We start from the raw sequence: 26,158 nt of genomic DNA on the forward strand, positions 1-26,158 counted from the left end.
GGAGATCATTCTATGTTTCGATCCGATTACAATCACATATTTTAATCAACAAAGTTATGAAAGCTTTCAGTCACAGTAAATGCTCGAACAAACTTTAATTGGGAAATCGTGTAGTTTCCTGGTGAGCTGGCCAGTCGACCAAACAGCGCAACATAAAGTTTACCATTCAACCTGTGTCAAGTCAAATTTTGCCCACTGCCGAGCAACTTTCATCCGACAACTCATCATCGGTCAATCAATTTTCATTAGCGTTCGTCGTTTGCTCACTGTTTACCTTCGTCGGAGCTACATCCGCACTTTAGTTCCAGCCTAGGTCCGGCTTCTTTTGTATGGCATGGTCAGTCAGTCGGCCTGCAGGGCAAAAGATGACCAAAGAATTCACCGAGCGACGAAGGTGATACGTGCTTGCGGAGCTGTTGATTGGATTAGTGAAGTTCCATCGTATTATACGGCAGGGCAGCCTGTGGAGGCCACCCGGTCGTCGGTAGGTGTATTACGCAAACGTCCGTCGTCGTATGGGTAAGTCCGGCAGTAACTTGGTTTCCAGCGGGACTGCGGTGGACTGGGAGGATTTGATGAGTTCCGGTCTTAAGATGATTGAATGTGGCCTATTCAAGGTAAATTGGATTCAATTTTCGAAGCTCAGAGTGTCGGTTTGGTGGAGCCAAACCTAATGACTGAGTTTGATAAAGGATGGTAAACATTTTAGTACTGGCTGATAGAAATTGACCGACTTTTGCGAAATCAGGGTAACTATGTAAGAAAATTTATGATTATTCATTAAACGTCGGGTCTCACACCTTAGATAATAACGCTTCAACACTGAGAATTTCAGCTTTATTGTATTCTCACGAGTCCAACCTGGCTGCTAGAAGCTAGAGTCCGATCAGATGATTCTAACAAAAATATTACAGAATTGTAGCTCCAGTTGATATTTATATCAAAGTGTGTTATAAACGTGATGTTCATTGGGTCGGAAGGCCAATATTTTTTTTCAGGTACGTTCTTAGTTACAACATCTAAGAGTGAATCATACAGAACTGAAAGCATCTGGTCAATTCAACCCATATTAAAAAGATGATTTCTCCACTCTAAATCTGCAAAAATTCATTTCAGCTTGTTCTAGTCACATGCAGAATAGTTTAATTTGATTTGTTCAATAAGGTCCGACGATATTCATGAGTCTACCTTATCAAGAAGTAAAACGAATGGTGCAAGATGACAACCAAAGTAACAATTTTAAGTTTTATTATGTTCCTCTCGTGATTTTCATGAACAATTTCATAAAACCGCTAATAAGACGATGAGCTCCACTAAAACTTTCTTCTGACCGCTATAAAACTGCCTTCCGACCATGAGGCCCACTCTTAAGAAGGTTTTTATAACCTCTTTAAGAATCTGTTAGAGATGATCGGTGCCACTACTCTCCCGATAGTGACTGAATTATGATATCCGGACCTGTAAATTGGAACTATGGATGCCACTTTCCATGTAACTATGAATCTTCTTTCCTGGAGTGAGCGTTTAATCAGCGGCAAATTAATACCGCAATAAAACTTTTATAAAATTCAAGTAAAACCAACTGGCTTTAGAATTGTTACTTGGGATAGCACATTAGATTTGAAGTTGTAAAGCGATGCTAACTGTTAGAGATGATCGGTGCCACTACTCTCCCAATAGTCACTGAATTATGATATCCGGACTTGTAAATTGAAATTATGGATGCCACCATCCATGTAACTATGAATCTTCCTTCCTGGAGTGAGCGTTTAATTAGCGGCAATTGGCGAAATGGCATAGTACTTCAGTAAAATTGGAGGTAGGCCTTCTGTTCTGAAACGTTTCTTTGAGTCGAGAACCGGGACGGGTTGGCTGGAATAGCTCGACTGCGGTGGCTGGGATTGGGTCTCCATGAAGCTAGTATTGCTGCATCCAAACATCCAGCTGAATAGTAATGAAGTAACGGTTCTCGCAAGAATTAGAGTTCGATTCGTAACGAATTCGGATCAGAAATCGTCACCGGAGTTGGTAAAATACTTTTTGTGGCAGAATCAATACAAGGGGTCCAATAGTTTTTTTTTTTTGTATTGCTTTCGAACTCCCCAAAATATATCCAACAGGGCCTACAACTACCGGAGGAGTGGAAAGATGGGGTTAATTGTCCCAAGAAGGGCGATATGTTAAACTGTGAGAACTATCGAGCGATCACCATTGTCAATACCACCTACAAAGTACTATCCCAAATAATTTTCCGCCGACTATCACCAATTGTGAACAGATTTGTTAGAACTTATCAACACACTTATTTACGCTCTGGCAGATCCTCCAAAAGGGCCGTGAATACAGAGCTCCCACGTACTATTTGTGCATTGACCTCAAAGCTGCGTACGATATCATCGACCGAAAAAAGCTAAAGAGGAAAATGATGGACGAGAACAGCTTCCTCAGGAAGCTCATTAAACTGATCAATCTACCTTGGATGACATGCAGTTCTATGTTCGGATCTCAAGTGGATTGTAGAGTTCATTCGAATCACACAGCGGGTCGTCAATGTGATGGTGTCTCATACCTGCTGTTCAACATGGCGCCAAAAGGTGTTACGATCCGAGCGGATGTCAACACGCAGGGCACGATCTTCTACAAATCCAGTCAATTAGTCTGCTTTGCCGATGACAGGGATATTATTGGCAGAACTTCTGTGGCGGCGGCTGAACAGTACCCAAAACTAATGCGCGAAGCAGAAAAGATTGGGTTAAATACGTCTAAAACAAAGTACATGTTGGCTAGCGGAACCGAGGCCAACCGACGCCGCTTGTGCAGTAATATAACGATCGACGACGATGAGTTTGAGGTTATTGACGAATTTGTCTACTATTTGGCTCACTAGTAACGGTGGACAATAACAACAGGCGTGAGATTCTGAGGCGTATTATCAGCGGAAGTTGTGCTTACTATGGGTTTTTCTAGCAATTGTGGTCGAAAAGACCAAGCTTCCGTACAAAGTGTACTCTGCACAAGACGCTCACTAGACCGTTTATTCTCTACGGGCATTAAACATGGACAATACTCGAAAAAGACCTGCGAGTGCTCGGAGTTTTCGAACGACGAGGGTTAAGAACAACCTTCGGCGGCATATAGGAGAACGGAGTATGGAGGCAGAGAATGAACCATGAACCCGCAGCTCTATGGCGAACCTAGTTTCCAAAAGGTGGCTAAAGCTGGACGGATACGATGGACTGGGCGTGTTGCAAGAATGCCGGACAACTACCCTGCAAAGATGGTGTTTGCCTTAAATTTGGTGGGAACAAGACGACCAGGAGTGCAGCGATGAAGATGGTTAGATCAGGTGGAACGAGATTAGGCAAAGAGTACACGGTACCAAGGAATTGAAGAGTGGTAGCCTACAACAGAGTAAATTGAAGAAACTTTGTTCATCAGTCCAATGCTCTCAAGTTTGGTTTTTTACATTTACTTCTCGATTAGCGGCAGTCCTCGTAGAACCATGCTTTTTATCAGCATATTCGTTATCTTTTTTCGCATTTTAGTCATCTGTTCACCGCCCTTTTTGTTGTATTTTCTGAAAGACCCTAAAAATTTCTGAACTGTCATTGTTGGACAACATCTTCCATTGTTATCGGATCTTCGGAACCACCCATTTACAAAGAGGAGGAGGAACGCTCATCGCTGTAAAGAAAACTATCTCAAGTACCTCAATACGTCTAGATGACTGAGACTCGCTTGAACAAGTCGTTATCAAACTTTCCCTCCCGACCATTCGTAACTTTAGCTTAGAAAAGCGCTGTCAAATGAACAGCATTTACGTGGATTTTGCTAAAGCTTTCGATAAAGTACCCCACGAATTAACACCGAAAAAGTTGAAAACGCTTGGTTTTCCTCACTGGCTTATCAATTACAATTGATTACAATCATGGGCGTAGCGACGGGGGGGGTTTGGGGGTTCAAACCCCCCCCCCCCCCCAGGAGAAAATTTGTTATACACTTTCAAGCTTGAAATTTCACAGCCAGCTGTTGTTTACAGCACAGGAAAATGTACGGGACTGATTGTACGATCCCCGTCGGCGTCGTGAACTCGAAACTCGGGGGTTCGTGCTGTTTTAACCCCCTTTAATTCAATCTTGGGTTACTCGTCGCCCATTTTCCAGGCATCTCTAAAGTCGCAGTTTTTTACTTAAAAAATAAAAAATGTCGCTTTAGACCTGGACGAGCCATTTCGCATGTTAAGTCGCTCTGTGCTGGTGTCGGTGGGGTTGTTGTATTGAACCGTTTTCTTTACGACGTGACTGGTTCACTGTAGTTTACCGACCTCGGTTTGACTTAACAGCGACCATTTGAGCTATTATCATTCATGTATTTGGTCTTCGACGCGTTGATTCAAAGCCCAATCCTGCTAGGTTCCGCCTTAAGTCTAACACAGATGACCTTCATCGTGGCGAAGTTTCTGTTATCTGCTTAGTCACTTGACAAAGTCATCTGCTTAGCCTATAAGTTTGCTACATTCACTGAGAATCAAACCTCTCTTTTTGAAATCTGATCGTCAGATAACCTTAAGAGTGATGTTGAGAATCATACAGGAAACCGCGCTGCCGGATGAAGCCCCTCTTGAAGACTGTTGGAATGCCGTGAAAACAGCCATTAACAGCGTAGCGGAGAACGTCCTAGGCAGTGTGGCACCGAATCGACGTAACGAATGGTTTGACGAGGAATGCCAGCAGATATTGGATGAGAAGAACGCAGCGCGGGTACAAATGCTGTGTAGAGCCACCTGTCAGAATGTGGAGCGATACAAACAGAAGCGGAGGCAGCAAATCCGACTCTTCAAGGAAAAGAAGCGCCACCAAGAGGAGAAGGAGTGCGAAGAACCCGAACAGCTGTACCGCTTTCACGACACACGGAAGTTCTATCAGAGACTCAACGGATCTCGCAAAGGCTTCGTGCCGCGGGCCGAAATGTGCAGAGATAAAGATGGAGGTGATCGAAAGGTGGAAGCGGCACTACGATGAACACCTGAATGGCGTGCAGGCGGAAGACCATGATAGCGGAGGAAGTGACTACATTGGTGCAGCAAGCGACGAAGATGTGCCACCCCATCGATAAGGGAAGTTAAAGAAGCCATCCAGCGGCTGAAGAACAACAAAGCAGCGGGAAAGGATGGCATTGGAGCGGAACTTATTAAAATGGGCCCGGACAAGTTGGCCGGCTGTCTGCATCAATTGATTGTCAAGATTTGGGATACAGAACGACTACCGGAGGAGTGGAAAGACGGGGTTATCTGCCCTATCTACAAGAAAGGTGATAAGCTGGATTGTGAGAACTACCGAGCCATCACTATCCTGAATGCCGCCTACAAAGTGCTGTCCCAAGTCCTCTTTCATCGACTATCGCCAATAGCCAATAGATTTGTGGGAAGTTACCAGGCCGGCTTCATGGAGGGTCGGTCTACAACAGACCAAATCTTCACCCTGCGGCAGATCCTCCAGAAGTGCCGCGAATTCCGAGCCCCCACGCACCACCTGTTCATCGATTTCAAAGCCGCATATGATAGTGTAACCCGACAAGAGCTATGGAAAATTTTGGACGAAAACGGCTTTCCGGGTAAGCTTACTAGACTTATCATGGCTACGATGGATGGGATCCAGTGCTGTGTGAGAATCTCGGGTGGATTGTCGGGTGGACTTCGACAAGGAGATGGTCTATCCTGCCTGCTATTCAACATTGCGCTTGAAGGTGTTATAAGGCGAGCGGCGATCGAAATGCGGGGCACGATTTTCAATAAATCTAGTCAACGACGTGGATGCTGTCGGCAGAACATTTGAGGCGGTGGAAGATCAGATAAATACGTCTAAAACGAAGTATATGCTGGCGGGCGGGACCGAGCGCGACAGGGCTCGCTTGGGCAGTACCGTGGTAATCGACGGGGATGAGTTCGAGGTAGTCGACGAGTTCGTATACCTTGGCTCGCTGGCAACACAGGACAACAATACCAGCCACCGACATTGCTAGAAGAGGACCTACGAGCACTCGGAGTTTTCGAACGGCGGGTGCTAAGAACCATCTTTGGCGGAGTGCAAGAGAACGGTGTATGGAGGCGAAGAATGAACCACGAGCTCGCGCGTCTCTACGGCGAACCAAGTATTCAGAAAGTGGTTAAAGCTGGACGGATACGTTGGGCAGGACATGTTGCTAGAATGCCGGACAACTATCCTGCAAAAATGGTTTTCGCAACAAATCCGGTAGGAACAAGACGAAGAGGGGCACAGCGAGCGAGGTGGCAAGACCAGGTGGAGCGAGATCTGGCGAGCACTGGATGGCCGCGGAACTGGAGATCAGTTGCCATGGACCGAAACAGATGGAGAAATTATACTGCGCAGACCTTGTCATAAGACGTTAGGCCAATTAAGTAAGTAAGTAAGTTGTTCTTCAGCACCCTCGCTGCGTCTCGAAGAGATTCAGTTCTATGGACTTTAACAGCCTCTCCTAGCCGAGATTCGATCATACAACGTACCTCAATGCCGGCTGGGCAGCCATAACTTTCCCTCTGTTATTTCAATTTGATTTTTTGTCTGATGAGCAAAGTAAAGCCGTGGGATTAAACGTCCCTTCTAAGACTTGACCCTTCTTCATCAACAGACTTCGCAGTCCGTTACTAGAGTACAGGACACTTACGGTGCTAGTGCAAAAATCCTACTGACTCTATCTAGCAGCATCGTCTAGCCGAGATTCGAACATGCGACGACTGGCTTGTTGGACCAGCATCGTACCTCGAAACCAACTAAGCGGCATTTGTCTGATGAAGAACACTCAATTTCAACCAAAATAGCTTTTAACTGAAAATAATTCTCAATTTACTAAATAAGCTGCTTACGGTTAGGCTATGTCAGATTTGTTCTTGTAAAACCCCCTCCAAGGAACTTTTCTGGCTACGCCCGTGATTACAATTATACCTATCGAACAGATCTGCTATCGTGAAACTAGGATCGGTTGAGTCAGGCAGTTTTTAAACTCCTTCTGGTGCGCCGCAAGGTAGCCATCTTGGCCCGGTTATTTTCGTTTTATGCGTAAACGATTTGAGCAACCGACTTAACTCTCGGCATCTCATGTATGCTGACGACTTCAGCACGACCTTCAGCTCGCTGATCGACTACGGTACTTTGCAGCAAGACTTTGACAATGTAGCCAGTTGGTGTGTCTTAAACGGCATGGAAATGAAAGGGACGAAGTGCAAAATAATAAGTTTTACGAAAGCACGAACGCATCTGAACTATGACTGCAAAGTAAACGGTCCCAGACTGGATCGTGTTACGTCGATAAACGATTTGAGAGTGATAATGAACTGCAAGTTTTGTTTTAACGAGTACATCACTGCGACAACTTCCAAAGCATTCACCGTGCTCGGTTTTGTCCGTCGTAATACCCGTGCTTTCCACGACGTGTACGTCCTGAAGACACTATACTGCTCTCTTATGAGGAGCATTCTTGAATACACTGTACAAGTCTGGTCACCTTATCATGCAAGCCAGATCGCTCGCATTGAAACGGTTAAACGCTGCTTCGTTCATTTCGCGCTACGACGGCTGCCCTGGAATGAACCACAGAGATTGCCGCCTTACTAACAACGATGCCTAATGATAAAGATGGAGCCTTTGCATTAGCGACGCGTGTATCTGCAAAGAATGTTTGCCTTTAAATATTGACCAATCGTATTGACTGCCCAGACCTTTTACGACTGGCCAACTTTTTCGAACCAGCGCGTCGCTCCCGCCAACGTTTGTTATTCCTAACTGTTAGACATAGAACAGTGTTTGGTCAAAACCATCCGCTAGAGAAGTGTTTTAGTCGGTTGAATTATTTAGATGTGTTTGGTTTTCCTGTTAGTACACCTCGTCTTAAGAATAGTGTAAGAATATTAATTTAGATATATATGTCAGTATGTGAAGTAATGCCTGAAAACGCAGTAAATAAATAAATAAATAAATGCACATAATGCCATCAAAGTTAAAAATTCAAGTGTTAATTGATGACAATATGGCAGCATTAACGTAAATCTTCCCTTCTTTAATTCACCATTCATTAAAATAAACACTTTACTATTCGGTTCATTTCTTTCTGTCTGGATAACTCTATGAGAAACTTTCATAACGGCTCTTAAAATAAGATTACGCTTTTCAGGGTATTATTTACTGCAATGGCGTAGTTTCGAAAAGTACCCGAGTAATATAATATTGCAAATACTGCCTCTAAAATCTGCCATACATACACAAAACGTACAAATTATCTTCTCGCTTATTTTCGCTATCATCACAGCGCGCTTAAATCACAAAAACAATCTGGTTATAATATATCGGATTAAACCGCACGGATAGAGGAAACTCTGCAACCTGATCACTCTCCTCGAATGGGCAAGACTTAATCATACCACGTACCTTCGGGACGTGTACCGAAAGGAGCGCACGATTCTCTGTGCGATACTGTGCCTAATTTAATTTTTCCTTCTCCCGCAAGATCACATCCTTTCTACACCATCACCACCACCTACCGGGGTTTTGGGGTTTCCGCTTAGCTGTGCGAACGTGCTTCACGTGTAAACCAGATAGAAGAATGGCAAAAAAATCAAAGTTTGTCCCCTGACCGCCGGCGCCGCGGCAATCGTCGCGTCACCGAACGAACGAGAAAGCTTCTGTCAAGCGATTCTCCGGATTTGATGTTTTGATGTGACAGAGGAGCGATTTATTAGTCACGTGTTTTGCACGGATTTGTCGTGCAGATTGTCGTCGTGATATCATCCGCTTGCTTCCAGTAGTTTTCCTCTGCGTTTCAAGGTTTAATATTCATACCGAGTATGACACGGATTCCATATTAACACGCCGAACCCCACGTCGCGAACCACCGTTTTTCGATGGAAAAGCGTCTTTAAATCTACAATTTATGCAAATAAATTGACGTCAGAGCGAAAGCAAATAATCGTCGAAGTCGAAAAATACGAAGGTGGCAGAGCGATCGAAGAAATCCTAATAAATGGTGGCTTTTTTGTGTAAACAAACGAAACTGGAAAAGTTCTAAACTCTCATAAATTTAAGATCAAATATTTTCCTTTCCACTCAGCCCGGCAAGATAGCCAGCCGAGAAGACACAGTTCAAAAAACAAATGCACGGAAGAGACTTGGCACCCCCCCGAAATATCAGTGTAAACAATAGGCTCTACCGGTAAACCCTTTTCATCATCCAATTCAAACATTGCAAAGACATCCGTTCAAGCCTGTGGAAAGCCTAGGGAGCACCCACCCCAACGACAACCAGCATGAAGCCACACGGGGCCGCTTTGCCATTCCGTCACGAAGCCAACTTCGGAGCGACTGACGACGACGTTCGGGGGTGATGGCTTTTGGCCAAGCTTTAGCACAGGATGTCGGTGTGGCTTGCCACACCAACCGAACCACCCCGCCGTCCCGTTCGATTAGGTCGACAACTAGTGAGGTCGTTCCTGTGCGTGCAAAGAGTGAGTTATTTATTACCTCCAACGGCCAGGTCCGTTGAAATACGCTCCGGTCTCCTGTGTCTACAGATCGATGTGTACGATGTGGTAGTTCCAGTCAAGCCCCGTACGCCAGCCAGTATCGGAACTCGGAAGTCAACAGCAGACTTGAATGGGGGCTGGGAGAGCTCCCTGCAACGGGGTGGCTAAAATTGGTACACATGTAGCGGCAATTATTGCTTACGAGTCCAATAAATGTAGTGTTTTGAATTTAATTTATAGTTTCAGTTGCCTACGTGCTACGGTGAGCGGAGGCTTCGGAGGCTGGACTGATAATGAATTTCACTTTGTGTTTGGTTTCTGTCGGGACTGATTAGTACAACCAGGTGCGAGGCGTTCTCTTCACAGGTGACTGCTGGCACTAGTTTGGACTGAATCTAAGTTCAGTGCACTTCAGCAGCAAAATTTTAAATTTTATATTTTAAATTCTAAGTACCTAATTGTTATAGGGAATTACTACCGTATTTATTGGTTGTCATAGAAGTTTTTAATTTTACGATGGTACTATCAACAGTACGTAATATTTCTTAATGCTCCTTAACCAAGTGTTCCGTGATGCTAACGTTGCGCTAATTATTATCCTCATTAATTATATACAACAGTTATCCTTAAGTGCTGCACCGTGTTGCGCAAAGCGTGGCTAATAACTGCAGCAGAGAGTTTGCCGATGCAGTCTTTATACCTGCAAGCACCTATCACTACCGACACCTGACCTATTCAGATGCACATTATCCCAACCCAAGCCCGGGTAAGAATCGTGATAAAAAAAAACTCTTCTTTCTATCCACCTAGAAAAGTAGCTTTTACAACCGCTTGACACGAGAATTGCAAGTTAGCCGCGCATTTACGAGATAGATTTTATCATTCTTTGGTGAAAATATTCATGACATCCATTAACTGTGGACTGTTTAATATGAAAAGTTGGCATTGAAAATAACAGTATAATCTACAACTTCTCCTATGAAAATTTTATGCATTTAAGAATGGTTTCATGAAAGCATTCGGAATGATGGTCTATGAAAAAACAATTTACGGAACATCTTCATGCTATTCGTCAAGAGTTTAAAATTTAGTGCTATTTTACATCTTCATTTATCGTTACATTTTTATACGATGATGAATTTTACATTATTTTATTATATATCATACCAGATTTTTTTTAAATATACACTAGAGTCCGATACATGAGACTTGGAGCCGTTTTCTGTTCTTATTTTTCGGAAAAGTTATAATATGACTCATTTCAAAATTTGCCAAATAAACAAAAAGAAAATGATTCAGCGCCAGTCTGAAACAATGCAAATATTTTCGTTTTAACGTCATCGTATGCTTGAATCTCGGCTGAGAGAGACTATAACAGTTTGAAGCAGCGGTTTCCAACTTTTTTTGGTTCGCGAACCCCCTGGCGAAATTCCCTATACTATTCTGTAGAGAACTAAATGTTTGCCAAACCCTTGGGTTCGTGAACCCCCATTTGAGAAACGCTGTATGGAGTAAGGAATTGTCAACGGACCGACAGTTAAATTGCTCGCATCTACGGATTACCATAAACTTTACGGAACAGGTTGAAAATTTCTTTCAGATAAAATAATCACGAGTACGTTACATGCAGTGAGTGGATGACAACGTTGTCAATCGAGCGAGAAGCATAGCATTCAAAGCTTATTACGCCACTCACGCAACCGTTAGACAAACGGCCGCCGTTGCTGTGTGCCGACATTCTGCGAAAGCACAAACTCGGAGCGTCTTTCTGCATAGCCCACTCGCGAGGCAAACAATTCGTCAGCAACCAGCTGCCCGTGCGGGCTAGCGGCACACTGGGATACACAGTTTGCATTGTTATTTTCTTTTCTTCTTCATCTTCGCCCTTGATTCCACTCACACACGGGCGGGAGTGCGAGCTCTCGCGAGTTATCGGAATCAGCAGCTCGGGCTGCAATGCCGAGCGAGAGTGACGACCGTGGCTGTTAGCTAAATACACACTCGTGAAAACTCGTCGCAGTGCGTGAATAATTTATTAATAAAATATAGCGCATCTTTCTGCACTATTAGGGTGACGTAAATTCACCAATTAAGGTGATACGAACTTTTGTTTTTTGTTAAAGAATTTAAAAAAAAAATTATCCAAAAAGTTGCAGAACATACTAAAATAAGAAACTTTTCTGAATATAGTGACTACCCATCTCTTATCGGTTGCGAAATATAATGATGTGTTGAAAAAGAGCACTTCAAAATCAATTATGCTCAATAATTTATTGCTTTCGAATGTTCTACAAAGTTATTCAGTATGTTCTACAAAGTTATTCAGTATGTTAAAATACTCATTCTTTCTGAAGACCGCTCGTCGCTACCCGAGCAGCAGCGAAGAGCAAAATAATACCAAAACAATATCAAACTGTGTACATTTTGTTATTGAATAGATATGGAGATACACATTTTGTTATTGAGTAGATATTTAAAACAGTGGTTGTAAGATGAGTTTAATAACTGATTTTGTTATCATATCATATTATGATCTTAAAATGACATTCGATATGTTTCATAAAATTTTATTTTATTGGCTAAAGAGTTTTTAGGTTATAAATATTTTATAATATGCTATCATAGGCTACTGCATTTGTTATTTAATACCTTAATAATACTAAAAAATGTTATTCTAAATTCTGTCATGTTCTAAATACAGTCATGTTATTGCTTTGTTATTCAAATAACATAAGTAGTTATTCTTTTGGCCTTAAAGGAGCAAAACAAGACCAAATTTTGATACGAGTTATTCGATTTCCATAACACATTTTGATATCATTTTGCTCTTCTCTCCTGCTCGGGTAGGACGCATATAAAAAAATAACACATTTTTCAATTGATTTTCTGAGATTCTTTTGGAGATATCCTGATGGAAATATTTTTTTTATAGACAAAACATAGTACTTTCATCTAACAGTTGTCTAATTTGCGCGAAATTGCCCAAAATTAAAATTTTTGTTTCGATGATTGCGATTTTTTCATATATTTTATAACTTACTAGCTGACCCGACAAACTTCGTATTGCCACAAATTAACCTGTGTTGTACATAAATCATGAATCTCGGATGATCTTTGTCACAATCTCTAGTTTTTCAAGCCCCCCAGTGAGCGGCACTTCCGACGGCGGGTCACCGGCAACACTCGCGACCGTCTCGTCCTGAATGATCTAGTGTTACTATAGATAGTTTTTGTGGTCTTGTATTGACTAATGTTTTATGGAAGAGTCTCGAATTTCTCGAGTTCGATTAGTTTTTGAGTTTCGCAAAAATTTCTGTTTTATTTGTATGAGAGTCCATATCCCCCTACCACAGGGGTGAGAGGTCTCTAACTATCGTAAAATAAATTCAAGACTCCAAAATCTCCTACATGCCAAATTTGGTTCCATTTGCTTGATTATTTGTCAAGTTATAAGGAAATTTGAATTTCATTTGTATGGGAGCTCCCCTCTTAAAAGGGGAAGGGGTCGTAGTTCACCATAGAAAAAATTTCTGCCATCTAAAACTCCCACATGCCAAATTTGGTTCCATTTGATTGATTAGTTCTCGAGATAAGAGGAAATTTGCATTTCATTTGTATGGAATCCCACCCTCTTAAAGAGGAGATGGGCCATAACTCGCTTTCTAAAGAAGAGAGGGGTCTCAATTCACCATAGAAAAAAATCTTGCGTCCAAAACCACTTACATGTCAAATTTGGTTCCATTTGCTTGATTAGTTCTCGAGTTATGAGGAAATTTGTTTTTCATTTGTATAGGAGCCCCCCCCCCCTCTCTTAAAGTGGGGAAATCCATAGAAAATATACCATAGAAAATATTCTTGCCTACAAAAACACCCACATGATAAATTTGGTTCCATTTGCTTGATTAGTTCTAGAGTTATGAGGAAATTTGTATTTCGTTTGTATAGGAGCCCCCCTTCTTAAAGTTGGGAGGGGTCCTAATTCACCATAGAAAATATTTTTGCCCTCGAAAACTTTCACATGCCAAATTTGGTTTCATTTGCTTGATTAGCTCTCGAGTTATGAGGAAATTTGTATCTCATTTGTATAGGAGCCCCCCCCCCTCCTAAAGTGAGGAGGGGTCCCAGTTCATCATAGAAAAAAATTTTGTCTCCAAAAACACCCACGTGTCAAATTTGGTTCCATTTGCTTGATTAGTTCTCGAGTTATGAGGAAATTTGTATTTCGTTTGTATAGGAGCCCCCCCTCTTAAAGTGGGGAGGGGTTCTAATTCACAATGGAAAATATTGATTCCCTAGAAAACTTTCACATGCCAAATTTGGTTCCATTTGCTTGATTAATTCTCGAGTTATGAGGAAATTTGCATTTCATTTGTATAGGAGCCCCCCTTCCTAAAGTGGGGAGGGGTCCCAATTCATCATAGAAAAAATTTTTGTCTCCAAAAACACCCACATGCCAAATTTGGTTCCATTTGCTTAATTACTTTACGTGTTATGAGGAAAATTGTGTTTCTTTGGTACAGGAGCCCCCCCTCTTAAAGTGGGGAGGGGTCCTAATTTACTATAGAAAATATTCTTGCCCTCGAAAACCTTCTCATGCCAAATTTGGTTCCATTTGCTTGATTAGTTCTCGAGTTATGAGGAAATTTGTATGGAAGCCCCCCCTTTTAAAGAGGAGAGGAGTTATAATTCTCCTTATAAAGAGGGAAGGGGTCTCAATTTACCATAGAATAAATTCTTGTCACCGAAAACACCCACATGCCAAATTTTGTTCTATTTGCTTGATTAGTTGTCGAGTTATGCAGAAATTTGTATTTCATTTGTATGGGAGCCCCCCCTCTTAGTGGGGGGAGGGGTTTCTAATCATCACTAAAACTTTTCCTGGCCCCAAAAAACCACTACATGCATATTTTCATGCCGATTGGTTCAGTAGTTTTCGATTCTATAAGGAACATACGGACAGACAGACAGACAGACAGAAATCCTTCTTTATAGGCATAGATTGGATATGCGTCCTAGCGAAGAATAGTCTTCGGAGAAAATGAGTATTTTAACATACTGAATAACTTTGTAGAACATTTGAAAGCAATAAAGAAATCGTGTGCAAAGTTATCAAGCATAATTGATTTTTAGGTGCTCTTTTTTAACACATCATTATAATTCGCAACCGGTAAAAGATAGATAGTTACTACATTCAGCAAAATTGCTTATTTTAGTATGACCTACAACTTTCCGAAGAAATTTTTTTTTTGAAATTATTCAAAAAAACAAAAGATTGTATCACCCTAATAAATGAATTCATGGTTACCCTAATAGTGCAAAAATATGCGCTATATTTTGTTAATAAACTTCTCCGAAGACACTCTCCTTGCTCAATTGCAAATGTCCGCACTTTTTCGAAACCGAAGACGTAGGCGGTCTTGAAATCTATAAATAGGTGGTGCGTAGGGATTTGGTATTCGCGACACTTTTTGAGGATCTGTCGTAGCACAAATGGTCAGTCTACAAAACCGACTTGATAAGTATCTACGAACCTACTTGCTAGCGGCGATAACTAGACGGCTAAAGATGATCTGATAAAGCACTTTATAGGCGGCATTGAAAACTGTGATCGCTCGATAGTTCTCACATTCCAACTTGTCGTCCTTCTTGTATATTGGGCATATTACTCCCTCCTTTCACTTCTCCGGTAGCTGTTATGATTCCAAGATCCTGGCTATCGGCCGGTTCAGACCGGTAGCCAACCTATCCGAGCTCATCTTGCCAGCTGCCTTGTTGTTCTTGAGCTTGAGCACCATCATCCGCCGTACTGATGTAGTCATTCTCCCTGCTATCTTGGTACTCGGTCTCCGCGCCATTCAGGTGCTCTTCGTAGTGCTGCTTCCACCCATCGATCACCTCACGTTCATCCGACAAGATCCCTCCGTCTTTATCTCGACATGTTTCGGCTCGCGGCACGAAGCTTTTGCGGGATACGTTCATTTTCTTATAGAATTTACGTAGTTTTTGAGAACGATACAGCTGTTCCATATCCTCGTACTCCAATTCCTCCAGGCGCCGCTTCTTATCCGGAAAAAGTGGATTTGCTGTTTGTCTAGATTTGCTGTGTTTCTGTCCATATCGTTCCACATTATGACCCTGCTTCAACATCGATACCTTCGCTGCATTCTTCTCATCTAACAGCCTCTGATATTCCTCGTCGAACCAGTCGTTACGTCGGCTCCTCTCAGCGAACCCAATGGCGCCTTTCGCTGCAACTTTGATGGATGTTTTAACGCTATCCCAGCAGTTCTCGAGAGAGGTTTCGCTTAGGCCAAGGCATAGCGCGTACTCAGTAGCGACCTCAGGTAACCTGAGTCGTTCCAGATTGTACAATGGCGGCCGGTGAAGACCCTTACTCAGCGAGGCCGATCAAAGTCGCATTCGACTCTATAGCCATTAAGATGGGAGCGGGAACTCTTATCCCTACCGCCACGCGGTGCCGGCTGGGACGCAACTGGTCCTAGGATCGACCAAATAGCAGTCTTTGGTTGCACCCTCAGTATGTGCTAACAGGGAGAGGGGGGTACGGAAGATCCTAATTATGGTGTACTGGACTGACGGGAAAAACGTTTGGATTTGACGCTATAGGGCTGACGGCTGTGCTTTTCTACTAACTAAGATAAGGAAGGGTGGTGCCTTCCCGAAACGGCGAGTAGGCTAATGGTACAGCTGCCTTCCGTCCCATTAAAACCGTGGCTGGTCTCTAGGTACGTTCAAAGCTCGTCACTCACGACAAAGTGCGGTGGTGTAGGTTCAAATATTACATTCCTGACTAACGCTGATCATATGCTGACATCCCTGCCCCCATGTAGGGTAGGGGAAGCGCCCCTAGCTATGGCCTCCCTGCTTGCATAGATCACCATGGGATCGTTAGGGCGACCTCACAATACGAGCGGAGATAGCGGATTAGAGTTGGGACCCCTAATGCATGGACAATTTTTTAAAATTGACTGGGTATTTGACCGCGAGAGCTGCTGGAGGCAAAGAGGATATCTTCGCCAAGAGAGCAGAAAATTGGCGCACTCGCCGCCAACGAAGACAGGTAGCTCCCCGTTACTCGTGGCGCAACCCAAGAAGGGAAGCCCGCCGAAATCGAGGGCACAGCCCAAACAGGGAAACCCCCTAAAAACGGGGGCGATACCGAAGAAAAAGTTGACCCCACCAAAGTCTAATACGCCAGTTAGAACGCCGGTGGCTACCGCTGCTAGCTCGGCCAAGAAGGCGGACAGCGGTACGAAAAAGTCAACTGAAGACGTGGTGCACCCTCTGGAGGCGAAAGTTGGGCTTCTTCCAGCCAGTAGCAAGGTTGGTGGACGAGTTGTACTCGTTCATCAACGCACGGTGTAATGTTCATCTCGACATTAAAAAGCTGGCGGTGAGCCTCCGCTCTACCGTCATAGCTGCCGAGGTGGAGAGGCATGAGCTCCTGCGGCGATGCGAGGTCACCGAAGCTCAGACCATAGCCGCTAAGGCTGTGGGCATGCCTACCCTACTAGCACAGTTGTTATAAGCTAGTTGTGGTAACCGATTAACGACTAATTGCAGTCATAAATAGGTTGCAGCAACCAGAAATGACAAAAGAGTGCTACTTGGGTAGTCATGCGCGAACGCCGCTTGCCAAGCGCAGAGCGGCTACGCCTGACCATGGACCAACGCTGGTGGCCAAGAGGGAGCGGACTTCGGACCGCGCCTCTTCCAGCGAACACGCGGAGGCAGTTCCGCAAGGTGCTGCCGGGACCGGGGACGACTGCCGAGTGGTTAGGCGTAAACCGCCTGAGCCGAAACCGAGCGAGGCTGCGGCTGCAAAGCCAAATCCAAGGCGGGTCCATAAGGCGACGCCTTAGTAGTGAAGCTGACAGGCAAACTGGCGTACGCTGATCTACTTCGCAAGGTTAGGGTGGACCCCAAGCTGCAGCAGCTTGGGGCCAACGTGGTGAAGACCCGCCGAACCCAGGCCGGGGATCTTCGAGCTCAAAATGGACCCAACGGTCCAGAGCTCGAACTACAGGGAACTGGTTGAGCAGTCCCTGGGCGAAGCGGGCTAGGTCAAGGCGCTGTCGCAGCGTGTTCTTGTCGAGTGTAAGAACCTCGACGAGATTCCGACGGCCTGAAGGATGCTCTGCTTAATGTTGATGTGGCACCTGCAGACATCCGGTTGCGGAAGGCATACGGCGATATGCAAACTGCAACCTTAAACGTGCCGGAAGAAATCGCCAACAAGATGTTGGCGTCCGGCAAAATTAAGGTGGGGTGGTCAGTATGTACACTGGTGTCGAAACGGCGTATTGAACGCTGTTTCAGGTGTATGGACTTCGGCCATCGGGCGGGTAAGTGTAAGGCCCCCAATCAGTCAAAGCTGCGCAGGCGATGCGGTGAAGATGGGCACTTTGCCAAGGGGTGTAGTAAACCCCCAGGTACTTGCTCTGCACAGCCGAAGCGGGAAATGAGCATGCTACAGGTGGCCCACTGTGTGCGGCTTTTAGGAGGGCCTTGCAACGGTAATGGTGCAGGTTATACAGATCAACCAGAACCACTATGACACGGCACAGGAGTTGCTTTGGCAAACGGCAGCCGAAACGGGGTGCGATATTCCCCCGGGCTAACTGGGTAATCGACAAGGGTCGGATGGCAACGATTGCTATCATGTGTAGACACCCGATCCAGGAGCTGGTTTCATCCAACCAAGAAGGGTTCGTGATTGCTGTGGTCGATGGCGTCTACATCTGTAGCTGCTACGCTCTACCTAGATGATCGCCGGAGCAGTTTGACCGGATGCTAGACGTGCTTACCGACGAGCTCACGAGCCGCAAGCCGGTTGTCATTGGAGGAGCTTTCAAGGCTTGGTCTGTCGAATGGGGTAGCAGGTGCACTACCCCTAGGAGGCAAAGCTCACTGGAAGCTCTGTCCAAGTTGGACGTAAGTCAGGCAAGCGTGGGATCCGTCAGTACCTTTCGTAAGGGGGTACAGCAATCGATCATCGATATCACCTTCTGCAACCCAACGTTGCTAGCCAACAGGGGTTGGAGGGTATCTAATGAGTACACGCATAGCGACCATCAAGCTATACGGTACACGATTGAACGAGGGATGCCACGGTCACTCAAGTTGAAGTCGACTGGGAGGAGATGGAAAGTGAAGGCCTTCGATAAAGACATGTTCGTTGAACCACTCAGCGCAGAGAGCAACCGCTCGAACCTGACTGCCCGGGAGCTGACCAACGACCTAATATGGGCATGTGATACCACTATGCCCAGGACGGGGCAGCCAACGAACGGTCGTCGCTCGGTACACTGGTGGAGCGAGACCACTACTCAGCTCCGCTCCAGATGCCACAGAGCGAGAAGGCTAGCGCAGAGGGCCTGGACCGATGCAGATGCTGAAGCTCGGGGGGTCGAACTTATAGCGGCCAAGCTGGCGCTCAACAAGGAGGTCAGGCGTAGCAAGAAATCCTGTTTTAGGAGCTATGCCGCGATGCCGATTCGAACCCCTTGGGCGGTGCATACCAGTTGGTGATGAAAAAGATTACGGGTGCATCCGCTCCGCAGGAAACCTACCCCTAAAAACTGAACGTCATCGTGGAAGGGCTCTTCCCACAACACGATCCAGCTTGGTGGCCTCCGACCCCGTACGGTCAATCGAATGATGTCCTCATTCATTCTGGTCACGAATGAGGAACTCATCGTAATTGCCAGGGGTTTAAAAACGAAGAAACCGCCCGGTCCTGACGAGATTCCGAACGAGGCACTCAAAGCGGCGATCCTAGCATACCCCGATATGTTTAGAGAGGTGCTCCAGAACTGTCTAGAGGTATGCGAATTTCAAGAAAAATGGAAAGTCCAAAGATTGGTACTGCTGCCGAAGCCGGGGAAACCACCTGGTGAGCCCTCGTCGTACAGGCCAATTTGTCTATTGGACACGTTAGGCAAATTGCTAGAGCGGGTAATCCTAAACAGGCTGACGACTGTGGTGGAGACTGATGTAGGGCTGGCAAGCTCGCAGTTTGGTTTCCGTAAGGGGAAGTCCACCGTAGACGCCATAAAGTCCGTGGTAGAGTGGGCCGAAAAGCCTACGAGACCGGAAAGACGAGGCGACAAGTATTGTGCCATAGTCACAATCGATGTCACAAACGCCATTAGCAGCGCTAGCTGGGGTGCAATAGCGCTAGCGCTGCATAGGATGGGGGAACCGGATCATCAATGCAGGTTGCTCAAAAGTTATTTCGAGAACCGGACGCTAGTGTACGACACGGCGGATGGGGCGAAGAAGTACAAAGTGACAGCGGGTGTTCCACAGGGCTAGATTCTCGGCCCCACGCTCTGGAATGCCATGGACGATGGGGTGCTGAGGGTCGAACTACTCGCTGGGGCGAGATTACTGACTTCGCCGATGATATTGTCCTTACAGTGCACCTGCAGTGGTAGGCGAGTTTCTAAAGAAGGTGGAAAAGCTGGCATCGGACGCCATAAGCATAATAGAGGGTTGGATGGCGGGCGTCAAGATACGATTGACCCATCATAAAACGGAAGCGGTGATGATCAGTAACCGCAAGTCGGCCTTAGAGGCCAAAATCATCGTTGAAGGACACGTGATTGTCTCCAAACGAAGTGTGAAGTACCTGGGTGTTATGACTAACAACAGGCTGAACTTCTCCAGCCATGTGGATTATGCTTGTGGTAAAGAGTCAACAGCGGATACTGCGCTGTCCAAGATCATGCCGAACGGCTACGGTCCTAGCAGCAGTAAGAGACACCTGATGGCCAGCGTTGCCACGTCGGTGCTACGGTGTGGTGCACCGGCATGGGCCCCCGCTTTGGATAGTAAGCGCAATCAAGCATGTCTGAACAAAGTGTTTTTCATGAGGGTTTGTTTTTCCAGCCTCATTGATTATTCACTAAGACAATTTATGTCGAATGAAATTGTTAATAAATAAAAAATTAGTAGTGTTTTAGTCTAGTGGGTAAATCAGTTTTTTAGAGCTAGGCTATTGTATTCATTATATGAATAATTGGAATGAATGTTAAGTGGTGAAAGACACTAAGGGAGGATTCCGCTACCCTGCAGATTATTTAAAAAGAAATATAGTTACTTGTTTCTATCGTTTTGCTAAAATCATCGCTCACGTGATCAGTGAGTCATTTTCAAGATGATATTTGTTCCGCTTCACTGCCGCCGACCTCATCAACATCAGATGTCAGTATGATTTCATAACCTTTCTCCCCAAACAGCAGGCCAAATATATCGAAAAATAACACTTAAGCTTAACGATCGCATCGTAAGGTGCTCTAGCGTAATAATGCAAAACAAAATTAAATTTCCTGAGGTAGCATAAATATAATATATTTTTTTGTCGCCGATGCGATGTGGGTGAAAAATTGGCCCGACATTAGCCCGAGCTTAGCTTGGCTACGAAAATCCGCGCTGCTGCACTATCCGCGCCAAAACGGAAAATCCGACGACGATGCCTTCTACCTGCTAAAAAATGTCATCTTTAGCCAGCAACAGCAGCGCGCATTGTCTTCATCGCTCGTTCGTTGGTGTCGTCGTGTTCGCTCACAAATTGACCCTTTGGCACCTGCAACTGTGGGCCAAGGACTGGAATGTATCCGGTCGTCTTGAAACCATTCAGCATTGTCCAACCCACAGTGTTGTGCTAACTACTGGAGTATAGTGGTATGTGACGCACCTGCAGTGCAGCCCACTGCACTGGATCAGGTCAGAGGTAGAATAGGGTCAAGCCCTGGTTCGCCTTGTGCAAAAATCGCTTTCCTTCTGTTCAGATAAACTATTATTTCAGAGGACGCTTTCTGTGTGTGTCGTGCCACCCGTACCTGCCTGTTCGGGCAGCAAGGCTTCCGTGTTCTTACGTAAATATACGGAACCAGGTACGACGTAGAGAATTCGATTAAATCGTACGTTAGAGCACATTGTGAAATCATGCAACACACAAAAAAACACGGTACAGAATGCGGGGGGTCAAAGCTTGTACGGAACCTGTGTATCACTATCCCACAGGCTATGAAGCTGTGCCGCAACCGTTCAGGGCTCCTATCGTGCAGAAGAGTCGGTAAAATTCCCATTAAAACGTCCATGCTAGAAACACTCTTTGTTGCAAGAAACGAAGCGTGATGCAAGACAGAAAGAAAATTCGCTGGAAAATATGCAAACGTTATTTACCAGTCACTGGGATACAATTTCGACTTTTCGTTCGTTTTTTTTTTTGTTTCGGCTGTCTTCTCCTCCAAATCAGACCACATTGAGTTCTCGCTGGGCTCTCGTTAAAGTTATGGGCCGTGCATTGAAATGTCGTTGTTCTCATTGTCAACTTAGGCACTGCCTCTGCTGTGCAAAAGCTAGCAGGCTTCTACTACAACTGATGATGATGGATGTCTAGTAGATAAAAGCTGTCGACTTGGCGTTTCAACAGCAATTCGAGAGCAGAAACGAACTAAATACGATTTCAGTTGGATAGTAGCACTGTTTCTGACAGTCAGACTGGCGAGACTGAATAATAGGATTCTAGGAATAATTTGAGGCACAACAACTCGAAAGCAGAAGGAGATCCTTCGGATTTCATTAGTATTAACAACATTGATTTACGAAGAACTTTTGATTTTATATAAAAAAAATCATGATATTATACTTACAAATATAATTCTTATCACTTGTTCAGCCATTTTCTATCATTTTGAACAAAGTTTTTCTTTCTTTACGTTGTTCTACTTTCGCCATAATTTACTAACATATTTTTATAATTTTATAAGACGGAAAGCAGAAACCACTGACGTGCCAGATATAAACAAAATGTGGAGCACCTGAGCTTTCAGAAGAATGTTTGAACAGGTGGATTAAATCGGGTTTTGTCTTTTATCTTTAATTTTTTCATCTTTATCATCTTTGCCCGTTTTTCGTTTTTCTTTAATATCTGCCTTTCTGACAGCTTAATATTATCTTTTAGTCTTCTTAGTTTCAGCAATTCGTCGTAAATTTTATCATCTTTTACGGCGTGTAGGCTGCTCTTGATGGCATTTTTTGCCTTCATTTAATAGTCTTTCTTTTTGGCAGTACTTCTCACTGTTTTGCCGTCTTTTTATTGTGTTTTCATCGCCAATTTTGCATCTATTTATACCCTTTCGTAGTTTTAATTGTCTTTTTTAATATTTTGGTTCGTTTTTCATCGTCTTTTCACCTACTTGTTAACACATTTTCATCTCTTTAAATTCGAGTACAATATACAATCCAACTACAGTCCAATTTCAGGTTCAATTTGATGTCTGATTTCAAGTAAAATTGAAAGTCTAGTTTAATTTCAAATTCAAGTAAAATTTCAAATCTGCTTTCAAGCCCAATAAGTGGCTTTAGAATTGTTACTTGGGAATTTAAGTCCATTTTTAAAACATTTAAAAAGTTCAAGTTTAATTTCAACTCTAATTTAAGCAAAATTTCTTGTCGTAATTTAAATTCGGTTTCAAGTCCAACTGGAAATTGGACTGAACTGTTAACGCGCCAAAAACGTTCTGAACCTCAGTAATGCACTCTCGAGTGTAACGAAGTACTACATACTGGGAGTTGTATGAATCAAGTATGTTCGAAAACAGACACTAATGTAGCCTGCAAGTCGTAGTCGGGAACAAATATTAACCGTTATGTGTACGGGAAATTTAACACCCATAAGTGTTCGGATGGGTACCCGGGTACCCACCGAAAAGAAATGCTTCTAACTTTATCAATTCTTGACCGATTTTAGATCTTGAACCGTCAAAAGATTGGAAAATTTGTCTATTTTTAGAGCATGAGAGTTACCAAGCCTGGGACCACGTCTGGTTCCCGTAAATCCGGATCTCCAGGACCATGTTCCGGATCCAAAACAAATGTGTACAATTGTCAATAAAACCACACAATATTGGTATCAAAATTCATGAAATCACTCCAGGAGTTGATGTTTATCCATTTTGAGTCCATTTAACGAGTTGTCTTCGGAATGGCCATTCCGGAGCAGGTTCCTGTGGGGCCTTATGAGACCGCTAACATATTTGGATAGAAAACCCTAGCAATATGTATATCAAAATTCACGAAATCACTCTAGGAGTTGAGTTTTATCCATTTTGAGTCCATCTGATGATTTGTCCCCGGAATGGCCACTCCAGAGCTTCCTGTGGGGCTCTATGAGACCAGTAACATGTTTGGATAGAAACCCTAGCAATATGTATATCAAAATTCGTGAAATCACTCCAGGAATTGAAATTTATCCTTTTTTGAGTTCAGTTGATGACATGTCCTTGGAATGGCCATTCCGTGGCAGGTTCCTGTGGAGCCTTATGAAACCATTAACATGTTTGGACAGAAACCCCAGCAATATGTATGTCAAACTTCATGAAATCACTCCAGGAGTTGATTTTTATTCACTTTGAGTCCATTTGATGAGTGGTTCCCGGAATGGCCACTTCGTAGCAGATTCCCATGGGGCCCTGAGGCCACTAACATGTTTGGGTAGAAACCCTAGCAATATGTATGTCAAAATTCATGAAATCCCTCCAGGAATTGATTTTTGTCCATTTAAGTCGATTTGACGAGTTGTCCTCGGAATGGCCACTCCGGGGACAACTTGTCAGATGGACTCAAAATGAATAAAAATGAACTCCTGGCGTGATTTCATGAATTTTGACATACATATTGCTAGGGTTTCTATCCAAACATACTAGTGGCCTCATAGGACCCCACGGGAATCTGCTCCGGAATGGCCATTCTGGAGACAACTCATCAAATGGACTCAAAGTGGATAAAAATCAACTCTTGGAGTGATTTCATGAAGTTTGACATACATATTGCTGGGGTTTCTGTCCAAACATGTTAATGGTTTCATAAGGCTCCACAGGAACCTGCCACGGAATGGCCATTCCAAGGACATGTCATCAACTGAACTCAAAAAAGGATAAATTTCAATTCCTGGAGTGATTTCACGAATTTTGATATACATATTGCTAGGGTTTCATTCAAACATGTTACTGGTCTCATAGAGCCCCACAGGAACCTGCTTCGGAGTGGCCATTCCAGGGACAGCTTATCAAATGAACTTAAAATGGATAAAACTCAACACCTGGAGTGATTTCGTGAATTTTGATATACATATTGCTAGGGTTTTCTATCCAAATATGTTAGCGGTCTCGTAAGGCCCCACAGGAACCTGCTCCGGAGTGGCCATTCCGAAGACTATAAGTTGAATGCACTCAAAATGGATAAACATCAACTCCTGGAGTGATTTCATGAATTTTGATACCAATGTTGTGTGGTTTTATTGACAATTGTACACATTTGTTTTGGATCCGGAACATGGTCCCGGAGATCCGGATTTACGGGAACCAGACGTGGTCCCAGGCTTGGTAAGTCTTATGCTCTAAAAATAGACAAATTTTCCAATCTTTTGACGGTTCAAGATCCAAAATCGGTCAAGAATTGATAAAGTTAGAAGCATTTCATTTCGGTGGGTACCCGGGTACCCATCCGAACACTTATGGGGTAAAAAAATTCGAAGGCCCCCCCTTCAACCCCCCCTGCTGCTACAGGCAATCTGTTGATGACAAATGGTTTATTCCCACTAGTTAGGAGCATTCTACGAGTTTTAGCTGGCTGAGTTGTCGTAAACCTTGTTTTTCGAGGCTATAAAGTCTCAAAAGGTACCCGGGTACCCAGCCGAACACATAACGGTTAACAGAGGATTTTAGTTTGGTTTAAGTTTTCTTCTTTTCTTTGATTTCAGAAATTATGTGTGACAGTCTAATTTTAAGAAATAATAAACTTCGAAGGAATACTGATTTAAAAAATGAGAGGGTGCTAAATCGGGTTTTCGCCAAGGCCGCCACAATGTCATGCTACGACGCACTAGAGCTAGGTCTGGAATCTGATTCAAACCCTGATAAAAATGCATTACTGCATCTAGTTCAAATCTATTCCAAAATCTGAAACAAAATTTGATAAAAAATGTGGTCCACGATATAGTCCAGGTCCGAAATATAGTTCAGGTTCGGAATCTGGTTCAAAATCTGATCCAAAATCTGGCTGTTGGTTTAAAAGCAAAGCAAAGCCTAGGTGCTACATTCCGTTCTTGAAACTTCACCTTCTGGTTTTATGCAACAGCCTTCGCAGCCAGCTATTAGAGTACAGGTCAATTGCGGGGCCAATGTAACGATCCTATTGACTCTTACAGCCTCTCCCAGCCGAGATTCGAACATACGACTACTGGCTTACTAGACCAGCATCGTACCTCGAGGTCAACTGTTGGTTTAAAATCTGATCAAAATCCAAAATCTAGTTTATAATCTCGCCCAGTTTGAGAATCTGGTCCAAAATTGGTTCAAAATCTGGACCGAAACCTGACTAAAAATGTACTCCAGAATCTGGTTCAGACTCAAAATCTGGTCTTGGTCTAGTGTGTGGTTAAAAATCTGGTCCCACATCTGATCCAAAATCTAACCAAAAATGTGGTCCAAAACATTATTCAAAACCTGGTCCAAATTTGATGAAAATGTGATCCAAAATCTGGCCCCGAATCTAGAGGAGGTCCAGAATCTGAAAAAGGTCCAGAATCTAGTT

General features: G+C 43.9%; 1 pseudogene; it reads right to left on the minus strand.

The window, feature by feature from the left end:
- Positions 1 to 1,769: 1,769 nt before the first annotated feature.
- LOC128746249 (uncharacterized protein DDB_G0271670-like) overlaps positions 1,770 to 26,158 on the minus strand; it is a 41,618-nt pseudogene continuing 17,229 nt past the window's right edge.

Source organism: Sabethes cyaneus, chromosome 1 (genome assembly GCF_943734655.1).
Source record: "Sabethes cyaneus chromosome 1, idSabCyanKW18_F2, whole genome shotgun sequence".
Lineage (NCBI taxonomy): Eukaryota > Metazoa > Arthropoda > Insecta > Diptera > Culicidae > Sabethes > Sabethes cyaneus.